Source organism: Elephantulus edwardii, unplaced genomic scaffold, assembly GCF_000299155.1.
Source record: "Elephantulus edwardii isolate Elephantulus edwardi_28Jun2011 unplaced genomic scaffold, EleEdw1.0 scaffold00014, whole genome shotgun sequence".
NCBI lineage: Eukaryota > Metazoa > Chordata > Mammalia > Macroscelidea > Macroscelididae > Elephantulus > Elephantulus edwardii.
In genome coordinates, this window is record NW_006399764.1 from 7,591,241 (window position 1) to 7,607,433 (window position 16,193).

The window sequence follows — 16,193 nt, forward strand, 5'->3', positions numbered from 1 at the left end:
ATATGCACCAACAACCAGAGCCAAAGAAGAAGAAATAGATGAAGAACCTTATAACTACTAATCTAAAACATTGGAAGAATCTGGTGTGAAAAACAATGTATTTCATTTTGTAAGTAAACTAGTATAATTTTTTAAAAAGTAGAATATGGCATCAAGATTGTAGAAGGATTCATTTATAACCTGCATTATGCAGATGACACAAACTTGCTTACTGAATGTGAGGAAGAATTGAGGAACTTGTTGTAGAGGATCAAAGAATTCAGGCTTCAATATGGATTGCATCTCAATGTCAAGAAAACAAAGATTCTTATCACTGGATCTATAGGTAACATCATGATGGATGGAGAAATGACTGAAATTGTCAACAACTTCCTCTTACTTGGATCCACAATAAATACCCTTGATACCAGCAGTCAAGAAATCAGGAGACATATTTTACTGGGAAAATGTATAGTGGAGGACCTCTAAAATTACTGAGGAAAAATGATGTCAGTTTGAGGACTATGGTCTTTCTAATCACTTGCTGTGCGTCTGAAGCTAAACAATAAGTATGACAGAAAAAGAATTGCTGCCTTTGAGCTTTAGTGCTCAAGAATAGTATTGGGCTGTCAAAAGAATAATTAAATGTCTTAGAGAAAGTACTTCTGGGAGGAAAAGATAATAGAACTTTGCCTCACATATTTTAGGCATGTTACTAGAAGGGGCTATTCTTTGAAGAGAGAAATGACACTTGGAAAGGTGGAGCATCACTGAAAAAGACCCTCAAACGGGTAGATTGGCAAAATGACTGCTGCAATGGGCTTTAGTGTGTCAGGACATGTGAGGATGGCACAGGAGAGGGCAAGGGCTCAGAGTTGTTGTGTATGGTGTCACTCAGGCTACACATGTTTGGATACCACCCAACAAAAACAACAACAAACCATCACTCTACAGAAATAGTGAAAAATTATACATGGAGCTTTTCTGAGTTAGTCTATATAGGGCATTGGTTGCACTGCTAGCTCAAGGAATAAGCCATTATGGAAGTTCAAGTTAACCAAAAACTCTGTGGGAGACAGATGGGCAATTTCTTCCCATGTTATTATTTATAGCCTTAGAAATCCAAAGGAGATTCAATTATGATTCCATTTTGACTGGACAGCAGAGTTTGAGAAACTATAAACTACATAGATTAAACTAACTAACAAAAAGAGTATAATTTAGACATATCTCCAAAATTCTCACTTGTGTAAATGAAAAAAAACACACATCGTATTCCTGGTTGAACAATTTTGAGTCTTGAGCCAATATTTTATATACACCTCATATAAAAAGTGATTATGTAATTCAAAATAGGAGTTGTTTTTTGTTATTATTATTGAGTTGTGCCACCACATTGGAAGCAATTCCTAGATGACTCTCAGGCAGGTTTTCAGAAGTTGTAAATTACTTGGGATGAGACTGCCTAAATTTCTCCAGGAGAGCAGCTGGTGGATTCACACCACATAACTTGCCTTTGAGTTGATAGTGAAACTCTTTACTCCTAAGACACCAGAGTTCCTGTTTCCAAAAAAGAATTGAAAGCAAAACATATTTCAAGATATCTTCCTTCCAAATATAAAATTTCTCTTATTCCACAGCTCTGCCCCACTTCTCTGTTCCTCATTAGTTCTATTTAGAAATTGTTTTTATAACTATAAACAACTAATTTTTATACAATATGAATTATTAGTCCTCATTTCAGTAACATTTACAAAATTAAAAAGAAACTAGAAAAAAATAGTAAGCCTTTTCCTTCAATATCCTCTTACCCACTGGATTTGTCTCTTCACATTTTTAATTCGAAGTAATTAAATTCTAAGTAATTAAATAGTAATTAAATAGGCTTTATTGTTTGACTATACTTTAACCTCTATTCAAACTCTTCTATAAATCTTATTCAACTTCATATTATTTGTTTTATTGTATTTTGTGTTGTTGCTACTGAGAATACATACAGTAGACTAGTCTTCATTTCAATAATTTCTTCCTGTTCAGTGGCATGTATTGTTATGGACTACAGTCAAATGCCTTTGTACAGTCAATAAAACACAGACATTTTTCTTGTATTCTCTGCTTTCAGCCAAGATCCATCTGACATCTAACACAGCAACTATTGCAAGAATAGTGGAGCACTGTGCAATCTTTTTTATTTTGTTCTTTAGTATTTAGGACCAAAAAGAATCTAAACTGTCTTGAGGAGACTGAATAGAGAGGATTAATGGAACTCCTAAGATGGTATTTAGTATACTCCTGTGTTAATCTAAATTGTACACAAGATGTCACTAGGTCAAGTCAACTTGGTGGCCTATTGGGTAAGGACCTGTGCTGCCAACCAAAAGGCAAGTGGTTCAAATCAAGCAGGTATGTTTCATGGAAGAAGATGGGTAATCACTCACCATGTGATTTACTGCTGCTGGAGGGTCAGCTAAAAGGCAACGTACTTATGACTGGATAGCACATAATAACAATAACAGGCAAAAAAAATTGTATATATATTGACACAAAGCTAAGCAATCAGAAAATAAGCAATATGAGGACTTATTTTTCAGATATTTCTTTCTCAGTAAACATCTCATCTGCAAAGGAAAGAAATGTTAGTCCCTTTATGAGACTTGTAATCAAGGCTGTTTTCATAGTATGATAACATTATCTAAGAAGTCAATGAGCTGTATATTGCAAATAACTAGTTGTTGTTGTTATGTGTCGTAGAGTCGTTTGCGACTCATAGCGACCCTATGCACAACAGTCCTAAACCCTGCTCTATCCTACGCCAACCGCACTGCCTCTGACACACCCATCCTGATGACCCCAGTCACCAAATCAATCCATCTTATAGAGGGTCTTCCCCTCCTGCGCCGTCCCTCCACCCTCCCAAGTATGACGTCCCTCTCCAAGGACCCGTCCCTCCTGGCAATGTGTCCAAAGTATGTCAGAAGAAGCCCCAGAACCCTTGCCTCCAAGGAGTAGCTTGGTTTAATCCTCTCCAACATGAATCTGTTTGTTTTCCTGGCAGTCCATGGTACATTCAATACTCTTCTCCAGCACCACAGCTCAAAAGCATCCACTCTCCTTCTGTCCTCCCTAGTCATTGTCCAACTCTCTGATGCATAACAAGCAATTGCAAATATCATGGCCTGTATCAGGCGCACCTTAGTCTCCAGAGAGACACCGACTTCTTGTCGCTGTTGTGTGTCATCAGCTTGAGACCCATAGCTAACCTTCCAGTGGGTTTTCAGAGGCAGTAAATTTCATGTGTCTTTGGTATAGCAGTGCAACTCCTTCCCTTTCGGCCAGAAGAGTTCCCTTAATAACTACATGGAGAAATTTCATTTTCTGACATAAAATATAATTTTTTTCCATTTTCCTTTACTTAAAATTTTTCCAAAATCTAATGAATCATCTATTGATTGCCACTTTGATAACATCTTTCCCCTCACATACTCTAATCATATTTTCTCAATTATGCCATTCAATTGGTTGTCTAAAGAATTCATTTATGACCAGAGTGAGTGGAATCTTCTAATTATTTTAGAAATACGGAACATTTAACTTTCTAAGATGCTTCTGAGTAATGGTTTCCATGGACATCTGGTCATCACTAATGGATATAATTAATAAATAACAATTTAAGAGTCAAAAAGAAAACCTGGACTCACACATGGTTGCTATAGAAGGGAACACAAAGAAGTAAAAGCAGATGAACTGGATTATAGAGTACAAAATAGATGTTAAATATATAACATAACTTAGCATAAATCACAAATACCAAAAGAGCTGCACATAATAAACTGGATTCTTATTGCGTCTTCTTTTTACATGCCATCCTGTAATGTTCTGAGCGTGCATGGGGGGAAATTGATATGCAAATTCAATCACACTTCACAGCTGTTAGAGGATTCCAAAATTTCTTTGCCATTCTTTTCACGAATTTGTCCAGAAGCTTATCATTTTATATCTTTTACCTTATATGCTTCTCTGAAATCCCATAGTTACATGTTTCAGTAACTGAACTAGAGGTGAAGAAATTGAATCATGGCTCAGTTTGTGTTAGCCATCAGCAGAAGGGGGAGGGGAAGCACACAACTCTTAAATCTCAACAGAAGTTCTATTCTAAAGTAATAATTGCTTAATTCCAGCCAGTGACTTCAACCTTAGTATTTCTTTTCTCTAATCACAGACATTCTTGACCTCGAAATGACAACAGGAGATTTCCCTCTTAACTGACCTCAGCCAAGAATGTCTGTTCTTCATCTCCATTCAACACTACTTCTGGTCAAACAATTGAACTCAGAGTTCTTTTCATTTGCATTTAATCTTGCATTTCCCCTAGACTATGACTAATTATATACTTCAGTATAAAACTGTCATATACTCAGAACAATGAGGATGAATGCTTGGAGTTCTTTCAGACCAAAGGAATTATAAATGTTTCAGTATCATAAAATGATTTACCTCTGAATACTCTACCAGAGGCCAATATGGAAAGTTTAGACATAATAAACTTCACAGATATAGATATATAGATAGGATATTTATATATCTAAATCTAGACATATATAGATATAGAGCTAGATAGAGATGACACAGAGAGAGAGAGAGATTAGATTGTTAGGTTTTTAGATTTTCCACCTAATCTACACCCAGGGGTTCAGTGGCCTGAATTCAGAGATGAATTGCTTAGTTACCTCAAATGTAGACAGTTTGGATATACCAGCAACTCCACAAGAGAAAGATGTGCAGTCTCCTCTCTTAAGATTAACAGGCTCTGAAAACATGCTGAAGGAGCCACTAAGAATCATGTCTAACTCAATGTCAGTGAAACACAAAGGCATTTTAAACATTTAGAGAGGTTATATTCTTCTTTTTTGCCCTTGATTATTATTTTTATTTTATTTTAGGATAAAACTTTGACAGTGAGTGTAATGAACTTTTCCAGAGAAGTTAGATTTTCATTCATTCATTGTTGCCTCTTCCTCCCTTCCCCATCCCAAATACACTTTTTTTTTTAATACTCACTCATTGTTGCACAATTAATTACCTACACCCACCCACCCGCAGTCCTCTTTGAAAGGATTTATCTCTTATTCTGGGCTGTGTTTTATGTATAATACCTAATCATACATGCCTTTTAAGAAGTTCTTTGCTTCATTAATTTAAAGTCTTCAACAGTCACTTTTAAAAAGTATTTAGATAATAACATAGTTATATTTCAGTGTTGGTAAGAAGGCATTTTAATAGAAAATTATATCTATCAATTCTAAGGGAGTATTTTACTTTTCCAGCAATATTACATAAACTTTTATGTAATACTACTATGAACTTAACTGGAATATTTTCAATCATTGAACACTACTGTTTATGAGTCACATCTAGTCATCTGTTTGGAACTATTTCAGTACTGCTTCTTTCTTTGATCAAAGTAGCTAACCTTTTCCTCCTTGTCCCCTGGAATACTGGAATAATTTGCTGTTGTAGAATTTTTCTTTTAGTATCCACAGAAAATGCTGCATCTGTCTGGCTTTGTATCTGCTTTTCCACAGGGTATGATAGCAATTGAGGGCCAGTGAGTAGTGAAGTCCACAGCGTGCAGTTAAGAGTTCCTCTCCATCTTCTGTCCTGCCAAGTCTCTGTTTAGTTGTTTTGCATTCTCTTATTGTTCTCCTGATATTTCTGCCTTTGTTTCATTTAGCCCTCTGTGAACGTGATAGCAGAGCTAGCTATCAAATTAAATGTTTCCTATTTCATTCCACATAGTGCCATGCCATTCTTCTAATTATCCTTTCATATTTTAAATTTTATACTAATGATGAATATTCTCCAAACTAGTTATGCAGTTTGAATTTTTTCATTAAAAATTATTGACAGATTTATTTTACTTTTCTATTACTATTACAGTTTTCTCAAGTGAGATACTTTGAGTCCTGTTGGGTCCTTTCCACAATATCATCCAATATTTTCTCTCTCGCTTCTCTTTCCATCTTCAAGGAAATAATTGATAGTGACCATGAACATTCATATGGGCCAAATTTAAAAGACTCAGTGTTTCATATTTCTTTATTTCACAAATCACGCAGAACATTACTAAGTTTGTCTTCCACTCATCTTCCAGAAGTTCTGAAGTTGATTCAATTTGTAAATAACCAGCAAATGAAGTAGTCTCAATTTTTCCAAGGACTACAGGAGCAATTTCAAATCATTTCTAGCATTGCTTTTAACATTATTTTCATTACACTGGTGGAAAATGTCTGCCCAAAGAGGCGATAAGTAACTTAAGGCTCTGTATCCCCAATATAAATATTTTATAAAATCATTTCTACTGATTTGCCTGGGCATATTCCTGTTAGAGCAAAATCACCTTGAGCTGCCAATGACATTCTGCTCCTTCACTTAATACATCTGATCCCCATTGACCAGGGAGCCAAAGTGCAGACAAGTCAAAATCACCAAGCCATTCAAATTCAGATCATACAAGCAGATTCATCCTAAATTGGGCATAAAATTATTACATATCAGGGATTATTCTGCTAACGCCTTTTCTGGGAATAACTGTTTACACCAATGAGAAAACTTAAATTGGTTGTTATCTCATTTAGAATCTTAATTATCAGCTCCATTATTTCTTTACATTATACAAAATCTACTTTCCTAAATGAACGGAGATTGTCACCAAAGGAGAAAATAATTGTCCTAAGTAAATAATTCGCTTTTGAGATTCTAAATGTAACATCTGTAAATATTTTTTCATCTTTTCTTGTTGTTGATGTTATGTGCCGTCAAGTAGTCTAGGACTCATAGCAACCCTATGTACAACAGCCCTAAACCCTGCTTTATCCTGTGCCAATCTTATTGTCTATTACCCCTATTACTCCAGTCACTGAATCAATCTATCTCATCAAGAATCTTCCTCTCCTGTGCTGTCCCTCTACCCTCCCAAGCATGATGTCCCTCTCCAAGGGCTGATCTGCCTTGCAACAGGTCCAAAGTATGTCAGATGAAGCTTCAGAATCCTTGCCTCCAAGGAGTGGCCTGGTTTAACCCTCTCCAGGACAAACCTGTTTATTCTCCTAGCAGTCCATGGTACATTCAATACTCTTCTCCAAAACCACAGCTCAAAGGCATCAATTCTCCTACTATCATCCCTAGCCATTGTCCTGCTCTCTGATGCATAGCAAGTGATTACAAAGACCATGGTCTGTATCAGGTGCACCTTAGTCTCCAGACTAACATCATTGCTCTTCAGTCCTTTGGAGGGTTCTCTAACAGCAGACTTTCCCAACACGATACATCTTTTAATTTCCTGGCTGTTGGTGCCAAGAGTATTGATTGTGGAGCCAATTTTTTCTTGTGAAATCTATTATTCTACTAAATACACAAACGTGCTTCTAGAGAGTATAAGCTCTTTATTTTCTATGGATACCTGTTCGTAGAGTGTATAAGGTCATCATTTTTTATTGAGAGTACAATGAAGGATCTCATATAAATGTGTATTAACCTTCATATTTAATGATGTGAAACAATCTAATGATTGTAAATAAGACAGAAATTTTGCCAATCTCTCTCCTTCAAGTTTTTCTAAGTATAAGAAAATTATTTCACATTTCCTCTTGTTTGAGCTAATAGTGAAGTTAAAGGACCAATACATATCACGATCCTAATTTTATGGAAACTCAGCTTGTACAGCAGAGAAGTCTGGTAGTCTAGTGGCAGCTGTGCTGCAACCCTGAAGGCACATAGTTTAAGGCCACCAGTTGCTCTTCAGGAGAAGGTTGGACAATCTCCTCCCATGTGATTATCTGCCTCTGAAAACCAAGCAGAGGATGGCCAGCAAAGCATCAGTTCTGACTCCATGATTCACAACAACAATATAGAAATATAGACCTAATTATAGAATTATATAGATTTTTGAATTGGAAGTGATAGACTAAGAGTTTAATTACATCTGATGTGTCTGTGCTCTTAAAACACCAAGGTATTTCTGCTGAACCTTCTGTAGGGCAACAGGGAAGGGTGAATTCAAGTTTGGTCTCACGTAAATTCTGTTAGATTTTGGTGAAGTACAAACAGTAATCTTCATTACATTCAGTATTAGAAACATTATTTCTCAATTTATATTTAGAAATATAGGCATGTTGTGTTGCCATCAGTATTATAAGTGGCATTTAGAAGCCTTGGTGGTGCAATGGTTAAAGTGTGTAACTTCTCACGCAATGTCACAATTAGAGAGGTGCAGGCCATACTATGTAACATTGTCAGAGGAAGTGACACTAAAATTGTTAATCCACAACCTATTTTGTACAGCACTAGAGCATAAATGTATTGTCTTTAATTAAAATATCATTGTTCTTCAGGTATTATTAAACATAATAGTTCTTAAGACGATTATAATCTCCATCAATACACCTACGATGTGAAAAAATCAATGTGCTTTACTGATTGAAGAATCCAATGTGCTCTAGCCAGGATTTCATTTCTCACCCAATTACAATGATGTTTCAAAGCGGGCGGCTTTCAGGCATGGGAAGTATGCACTTGTTTGATTAAGGCCGTTGCTTTTAAAGTCACTGATTTAGTCAAACTATACAGTATTATAGTTACAATATTGTGGTAAGTAGTATTTGTGGACCTAAATCAGTTTTTTTTTTAGTTGAAGTAGCAATTAAGGAGAATAAATAGGAAACAGCTTCATTCAGCTTTTTTTTACTAACGATGTTGAAACTCGTAATGAAAATCAACGTAGAGGAGCACTGGTGGCCCAGTGGCAAAAAGCTAAGTTGCAATATTGAAGGCACGTGGTTCAAATCCACAAGCTGCTTTGCTGAAGAAGGAGGGGCAATCTCCTCCTGTGCCAGTTGGATCTGATTCGATGGTACGTAAGAGAAAAGGGAAAAAAAAAAAACCACCAAAAAACCCAAACAAACAAAAACACACACTTCTTTAACAATTAAAAAAAAATGTTTTTTGTTGACAGTATTTCTGTAATTTAAAAAATATTTTTAATTGAAATTTCATTGTGAGTTTATAAGAAACTTGGATTTCCATTCATTCATTGTTGCACATTTTCCTCCCTGTCCCTCTCTGCCCCTAGTTCACTTCTTTCTTTGGAAAAAAAAGTTATTTCATTCTTAAACAGTCACCCTCCCAAACCACTTGACTATGAAGCTCTTATTATGGACTCTTGTCATACCCAATTATATATTCCTTTTATACAGTTCTCTCCTTTGTCTGTTTCAATGCCATGAACATTATTTATCCTCTCTTTTCTTCATTTCCCGCCAACACTCCTGTCAGTCCAGGTTTATAACAGTGGCATTATACAGTATTTGTCCTTTTGTGACTGAGATATTTCACTTCCAATAATGCCCTCCATGGTCACCCATTTTGTATAATATTTCATGAGTTCTTTGTTTTTCAGTACTGCATAATATTCTATTGTGTGAATATACCACAGCATTTCTATCCTTCCGTTTGTTGATGGGCACTTAGGCTGTTTTCAACTCTTTGCTATTGTGAACAACGTAACAATAAACATGAGTGTGCATATATCTGCTTGGGTGGCGGTTATGGTTTCTTTGGGGTATATTCCCAGTAGTGGAATTGCTGAGTCAAATGGTATTTCTATTTCCAACTTTTTGAGAAAGTGCCATACTGCCTTCCATAGTGGTTGCACCATTTTACGCTCCCACCAACAGTGAATAAGGGTTCCAGTTTCTCTACAACCTTGTCAACATTTGCGGTTTGCTGCTCTGTTGAATTTTGATATTGTTACTGGGGTAACTTAAGAAATATTTTCAAAAAGCCTATTGTCATCAAGTCAAAACCAACCCATAGTTTACCCTTCATTAGGTTTCTAAGACAGCAGATTACAAGGGAGGATAGGGAGCTCTGGTGATCTAGTGGCAAGAAGGTGCATTGCAATCCCAGAGGTGTGGGGTTCGAATCCACCAGACGCTCTGCTGAAGAAGGAGGGACATTCTCCTCCGGGACCAGTCAGATTTGATTTGATGGTACACATACAAAAAAAACAAAAAAACTTTTAAAAATTTTTTAAAAGATTACAAGGGAGAATATGACCTCTTTCTCCTACCAAGGCACTATGTGACTTTGATTTACCAGAGAGGCATATCCTTTAGATTAGCAGTGTAACTCCCTCTAGACTACCAGAGCTACCTTTTATGAAATATTGCATATTATTATGCTATTATTAAAATATATAACAAAAAGTAAGTATTCTGTATGACCTAATATTCTCTCTGGCACATAACATCAACAACATGACCTAATATCATGGCGAGGGAGCCCTGGTCACCTGATGGCAAGCACATGTGCTGCAACCGCAATGCACATGTCAAATCCACCAGCTTCCCCGGAGAAGAATAATGAGCAATCTTCTCCTGTGTGAGTTACTGCCTCTCAGAATCCGCGTGGAGGGTCAGTTATGGGTTGGTCCCAACTTGATCGCATACACCAACAAAAATATCATGGTGGGTAGGAGTGATATATATGAGGTGGGGCTGAATTACAGAACTAGATAACACCAATCAAAGTGGTATCCCTTTTGCTGCGCCTAAAATATCTGCAGTTGGAATCCAACAACCTCTTCACAGGAGAAGCATGTAGCAGTCTGCTTCCATAGTGATGTCTAATCTTAGAAATCCTACAGAACTTTTCTGCTCTCTTCTACAGTGTTGTTGAGAGTCAGAATTTAACTGATAGCAGTGGGTTAAGACAGACACGAATGAGTCCAGGCACTACCAAAAAAAGGCAGTTCTTCACCAGGGTTCTGAGGTTGTGAATCCTAACAGGAGGAATCTGCTCAAAATTCATTATCAAAGCCACAGGTGGATTTGAACCACAGGAAATTTGAACTGTAAGAGGTGAGCTCTCCCACTATGGACGATCATACAAAAGCTCACTAATGGATTAAGTAAAATATATGAATCTAGCATCCTAGTTTGAGTGGTTTGAGAGTACATCTGTTAGACTGAAAGTAGGTGACTCCTTGCTGGACCCAGAATTTTCCTATACCGAATAAAGTTAAGATGCAATAACTTCCTAGATCTGGATATTCAAAGGCATCCACTTCCTAAACATGCCTCTGGAAACTGTGAGCTTTGATGGATATCGATAGTTGTAGAGGGGTTTCAGCCCTTTTGTTCATAGGTTCGCTATGAGTCATGCTCGACTCAAAGGCAACTAACAACAACAGCAATCAACAATCGTGAGGTCTAGATGTTGCAGTAGATTTGTTATGTGTGACTTCCTCACTTATACAAACATTCTTTCACTAATACATTGAGACACTGTTTTAAAAAGTGCCTGTATCCTTGAAAAGCTCTGCACTGGCTGTCCTCTGTGAGATGACATGAACTAGGCTTGCTGCTCTCTGAAAAGGTTCCTAAAATTTTAAGAATGATGGATCCCAGAGGTGTCAAGGTCTCGTTGTTAAGTGTCATCAGGGTAAGTATGACTCATAGCCACTCTAGAAATATCTGATGAACCCTGTGATCTGAATCTCGGACTATCTGGCAGCATCATCCCTGACACATTAAAGCCCATCGCCACAGATTCTGTATCAATTCATCTCGGTGAAGGTCTTCTCTTTCACCGACCTACCACCTTTCTAAGCATTACATCCCTTTCCAAGTTATAGCTTCTAACAACATGTACAAAATATGTGAGGCAAAGCGTTGCAGACTTTGCCTCCAAAAAACACTCTGGTGGTGCTTTCTCCAAGACACATCTGTTCCCTTGGCAATCCATGATTGATATTCACGGAATGGATGAGCCGGAGTCCTAGTGGAAGAAAGAACTAATTTACAGCTAATCTCTATAAGATTTCAGAGGTTGTCATCACAGAGGAGATTTCCCATCCCATCTATTCTCTAAGGGCAGAATTGTGCCCTGAGAACCTGGTAGCTCATTTTCACACAGGTGAGATGGCCTAAAGGTGCAGGTCCATGACTCATGGCTGGTGGCTAAGGTCAGATGCTTACGAATTGTGAGTGGACATTATTGGTAATTGCCAACAATAAAGGTCTTGTAACTCCTGTGCAGATTACCAGGACAATCTAAGTAGGCTTTCTCTCTCTAGGTGCCCTTTTCTCATTCATCTTCTGAGACATAGCCTAGAGGAGCTTTTAAAAATTTAATTATTTCAGGGACTTGTTTAAAATTCTAAAAGGGTAACCATTTTGACTTAAAGTCTTAATTCTTTAACAGAGTTTATATAGTCTAGCTACTTAAATCTGACTCCAGTTTATCTCCTTAATCTTTCTCTTGTTCCCATCATGAAGCATGTTGCATCCTCTATAAAATTATTTTTGTTGTTTTAAAGTTTTCTCCCAGTCTTCTCTTCATTTATTCATGCTAACCTTTCCTTTAATATCTTTTTATGACCCTCCCTGGAATCTCCTTCTTAATTGCCACTTTTAAATCCTTTAAATAAGAGTTAAGGGGCTGTTAAAGCGAGTATGATGCATGACAACTCTGTGAACAACAGGTCGGTCCTCTCCTGAGCCGTCCTCACACTTCCTGACACACTAAAACCCATTACGGCAGTCACTGTGTCAGTCTGCTTGGTTGAGGGTCTTCCTCCCTTTCACTGAGCCTCCATCTTTGCAAGCATGACGTCCCTCTCAAGGAATAGACCTCCTAGCAACATGATGGAAGTATGAGATGAAGCTTCAACATATTTGCCTCCATGAAGCATTCTAGCTGCACTTTCTCCAAGACATATTTGTTTGTTCTTTTGACACGCAGTCCACAGGATGTTCAATACTTTTGTCCAACACCACTGATCAAAGGCATCAATTCTTCCTCTGTCATCCTTATTCATTGTCCAGATATCAGATGCATAGCAAGTGGCCAAAAAGCTAGAAAGTCTGAATCAGATGCACTTCAAACTGAATTAGAGAGTCAGTTTACTAAGTCATTAACTTAGAGAGGACCCTGACTGCAGACTTTCCAAGTGCAATATGTCTCCTGGTTGCCTGACTGCTGGTACCAAGGGTGTTGGTTGTGCATCCAAGGAAGATGAAGCGGTTGATAGTTCCAATCCTTTCTCCATCTATCATGATGTTGTCTATCAGTCCAGTAGTAAGAATTTTTATCATCTTGACTTTGAAATGTAATCCATGTTGAAGGCTATGGTTTTTTTCTTTCATATTTTTGGTTATTATTAATTTTAATGAAAATTTCAGAGACTTTGGATTTCCATTCATTCACTGTTGCATTTTTCTCCCTGCCCAACCTCCTCCCTACAGTTCGCTCTTTTCTTTGAGAAGTAAAAGAAAAATTCTTTCATTGTTATACAATCCCTCCCCCCAGGTCCACTGCACTCTGCAGCCTTCATTCCGGACTCCTGTATTGAAAATAATACCTCATCCTGTATCTCTTTTAAACAGTTCTCTCCCTCATCTGTTTTGATGCAGTATACATAATTTGTTCCATTTTTCTCTGTCTCCCAAACCCCGATAGTGCCACTGCTGTAAGAAGGCTATCTCTATCTCTATCTAATCTCTATCATCTCTATCTATCTATATAATTTTTAACTTCTCAACAAGTGTTTCAAGTTCTCCTCACTTTCAGCAAACAAGGTTGTTTCATCTCCATAACCCAAGTTAGTAATGAATCTCTTCCAGTCAGCTGGCCAGGCAGCTGTTCTCCAAGTTTTCTGGTATAGTCAGCGCTGTATCTCTTAGTTGAAATATGTCAATTGGCATCCCAATAATTCCTGGGGCCTTTACATTTTGCCAAAAATAAGACATTTCCCAACTTATTAATCCAACTAAAGATAGTGTAGATAACATGCTGCAAGCAAAACTGACCCTAGGCAAAGAACAGCCCTTTTCTTATAAGCCGAGCTTATTATAAAGTCATTGGGTCCACTGATCTTTTCTCCCCCTTTCCCTACAGTTAATTAGTAGGACATGGCCCTTATCTGTTTCCCCTCCACTTGTACTTTATTAATAGGGAAAGTTTCAGATACATTATTTATAAGGTGACTAAATTGTTGTTTATTTGTACTGACAAGTGGGAATCAATTCATAGCTGACCCTCCAAATTTTCAGAGATAGTAAAATGCTCGGGAGAGTTGCCCCTCTTTCTTCGGGGAGCCGCTGGTGAATTCTAAGGTTGCCATCACAACTCTAGCACTAAACCACTAGAATTTCCTATTAGGGTCTCAGTGGATTGTAGTCAACTCAGTGACATTTAACAGTAACAATATACTCAATCTATTTAGATATACAGCTAATCAGTCTCCAGTAATGACTTCAACTCTAAACTGTTTTCATCTTCGCATTTCCTCAAAGTTTGTCTTACACTGAAAAAGATGTCAAAAGTGTAGCTTTTGAGTTGAAAAAGACTCCAAACTGATACTTCTTTGGACTTTAAAGCCTTTAATTTGCATGGACGGAGATTGCTTATCTTGGTCCTGAGATAGATGCTGCTGGATAATATAAACTTATTCTAAGTTCTGTGCTTACATGGCAGTTTGTAGTGCTCATAGCTCTGTGAAATAGGTATCATAGGCAATTTCCAATAGGGAAAAAAAAGAAATCCAAGTGTTAAATAACCCAATAAAATCATTAAAATGTAAAGAGGAGGACCTCAGTGGAAATACAGGAGAGTGTGGTTCCATAGTCCCTGGTTCTGCCCAGTAAAGTTCAAACCTTAAGGATGAAATCTGTTTATTTCTGTGGAACAATGAATGTATTTTATTAGTTGGCTCATTTCTTGTGAAAATCAGATAGCCAGTATTTTCAGCTTTTCTGGCTGTGTGCGTTTTGTCACAACTATTAACTCTGCCGTTATAGTTTAAAAGCAGCTGTGGGCAAATGAACATGACTGTACAAGAATAAAACTTTATTTGCAAAAATAAAAGGAAGGTCAGACATGCTCATGGGTTGTAGTTTGCTGAAATATATCCCATTCCATTTTATAAAGTGTCCAACTTGATAAGCAATCAACCACAGATTATTTCCTACGATAGAATAGTTAAGAGAACACCATATGTGTGGCACATTCAACTTCTGCAGTCAGCATGAAGGGAACGTGGCCATTTTTATAGTCAGTGTACCAACTTGGATTAGAAACCCACACTCTCAGGATGGGATGAGTCACAAGATACATATGATGGAGAGGCTGATTGCAGTGTATCTGAGGGTAGTCAAAGATTCACTATCGGGTTTTCTCTTTATTAGTATAGCCATGTTTTCTCAAGTATTGTAATATGATTATATTTTGGACTTATATATCTGCAATTCAACATATCACCAGAGAATATTAAGCAATACATTAGTACTGAATCTGTGGAAACAAAAAGATAGATCGATAGATCAATAGATCGATAATAGATAGACAGATAGATAGAATCCCCTATACCTGTGGCAGAGATTGTGTGCCAGAGATTGTGAGGATAACACAGGATAGGATAGTGTTCAGATTGGTTGTTCTGTGTCATTATGAGTCATACTCAACTCAATGACACCTAACCAAAACAATAATATGTGGATTGAAACTTAACAGACATATTGCATTAACAATTGTGACATGTGCGCATCTAAATAATTTTGCTGAAACTCAGAATTGAGCTCCACTTAGCAAGCTGATTTTCAGAGCAGCAAGCACTAACCTCTGAGAACAGCCTTCTCGTTCTCCTATCATCTCAATTTCAGTGCAGTTTCGTTCTACACTTCTTACAACATAGTGACTACACAAATGGGCTCAAGTGTGATGGAGATTGTGAGGATGACACGGATCTGTCAAGGTTCTAACCTGACTTTCAGAGTGGCTCTGTGTTGAAGCTGACTGAACTGCGCCTAATACATTCACAACATCACCCACATAAGCACAAAACGGATCAATTCCACATCTCAACTGATAAAGAAATTAAGTTTAAAAAAAAAAACCAAAAAAACCCCTCACTCCATTTTCCTTACTTGTGACAGAAATGGAATTCAAAATAACGGTGAAGAATTCCAAGGATGAAACAAACCTTGGCTAGAAAACCCAATTGTATTAAGAATATGGGATTGAGAAAAACTGGATGAAATATGTTTATGGCATTGAAGTCTATGGGGGAGAGAATAGTCTAAAAGTATTATATTTTAGGGCATTCTTTTTATTGTAGGAGTATGCAATGAGGGTTGTAGAGTGGATTATATTTGGGG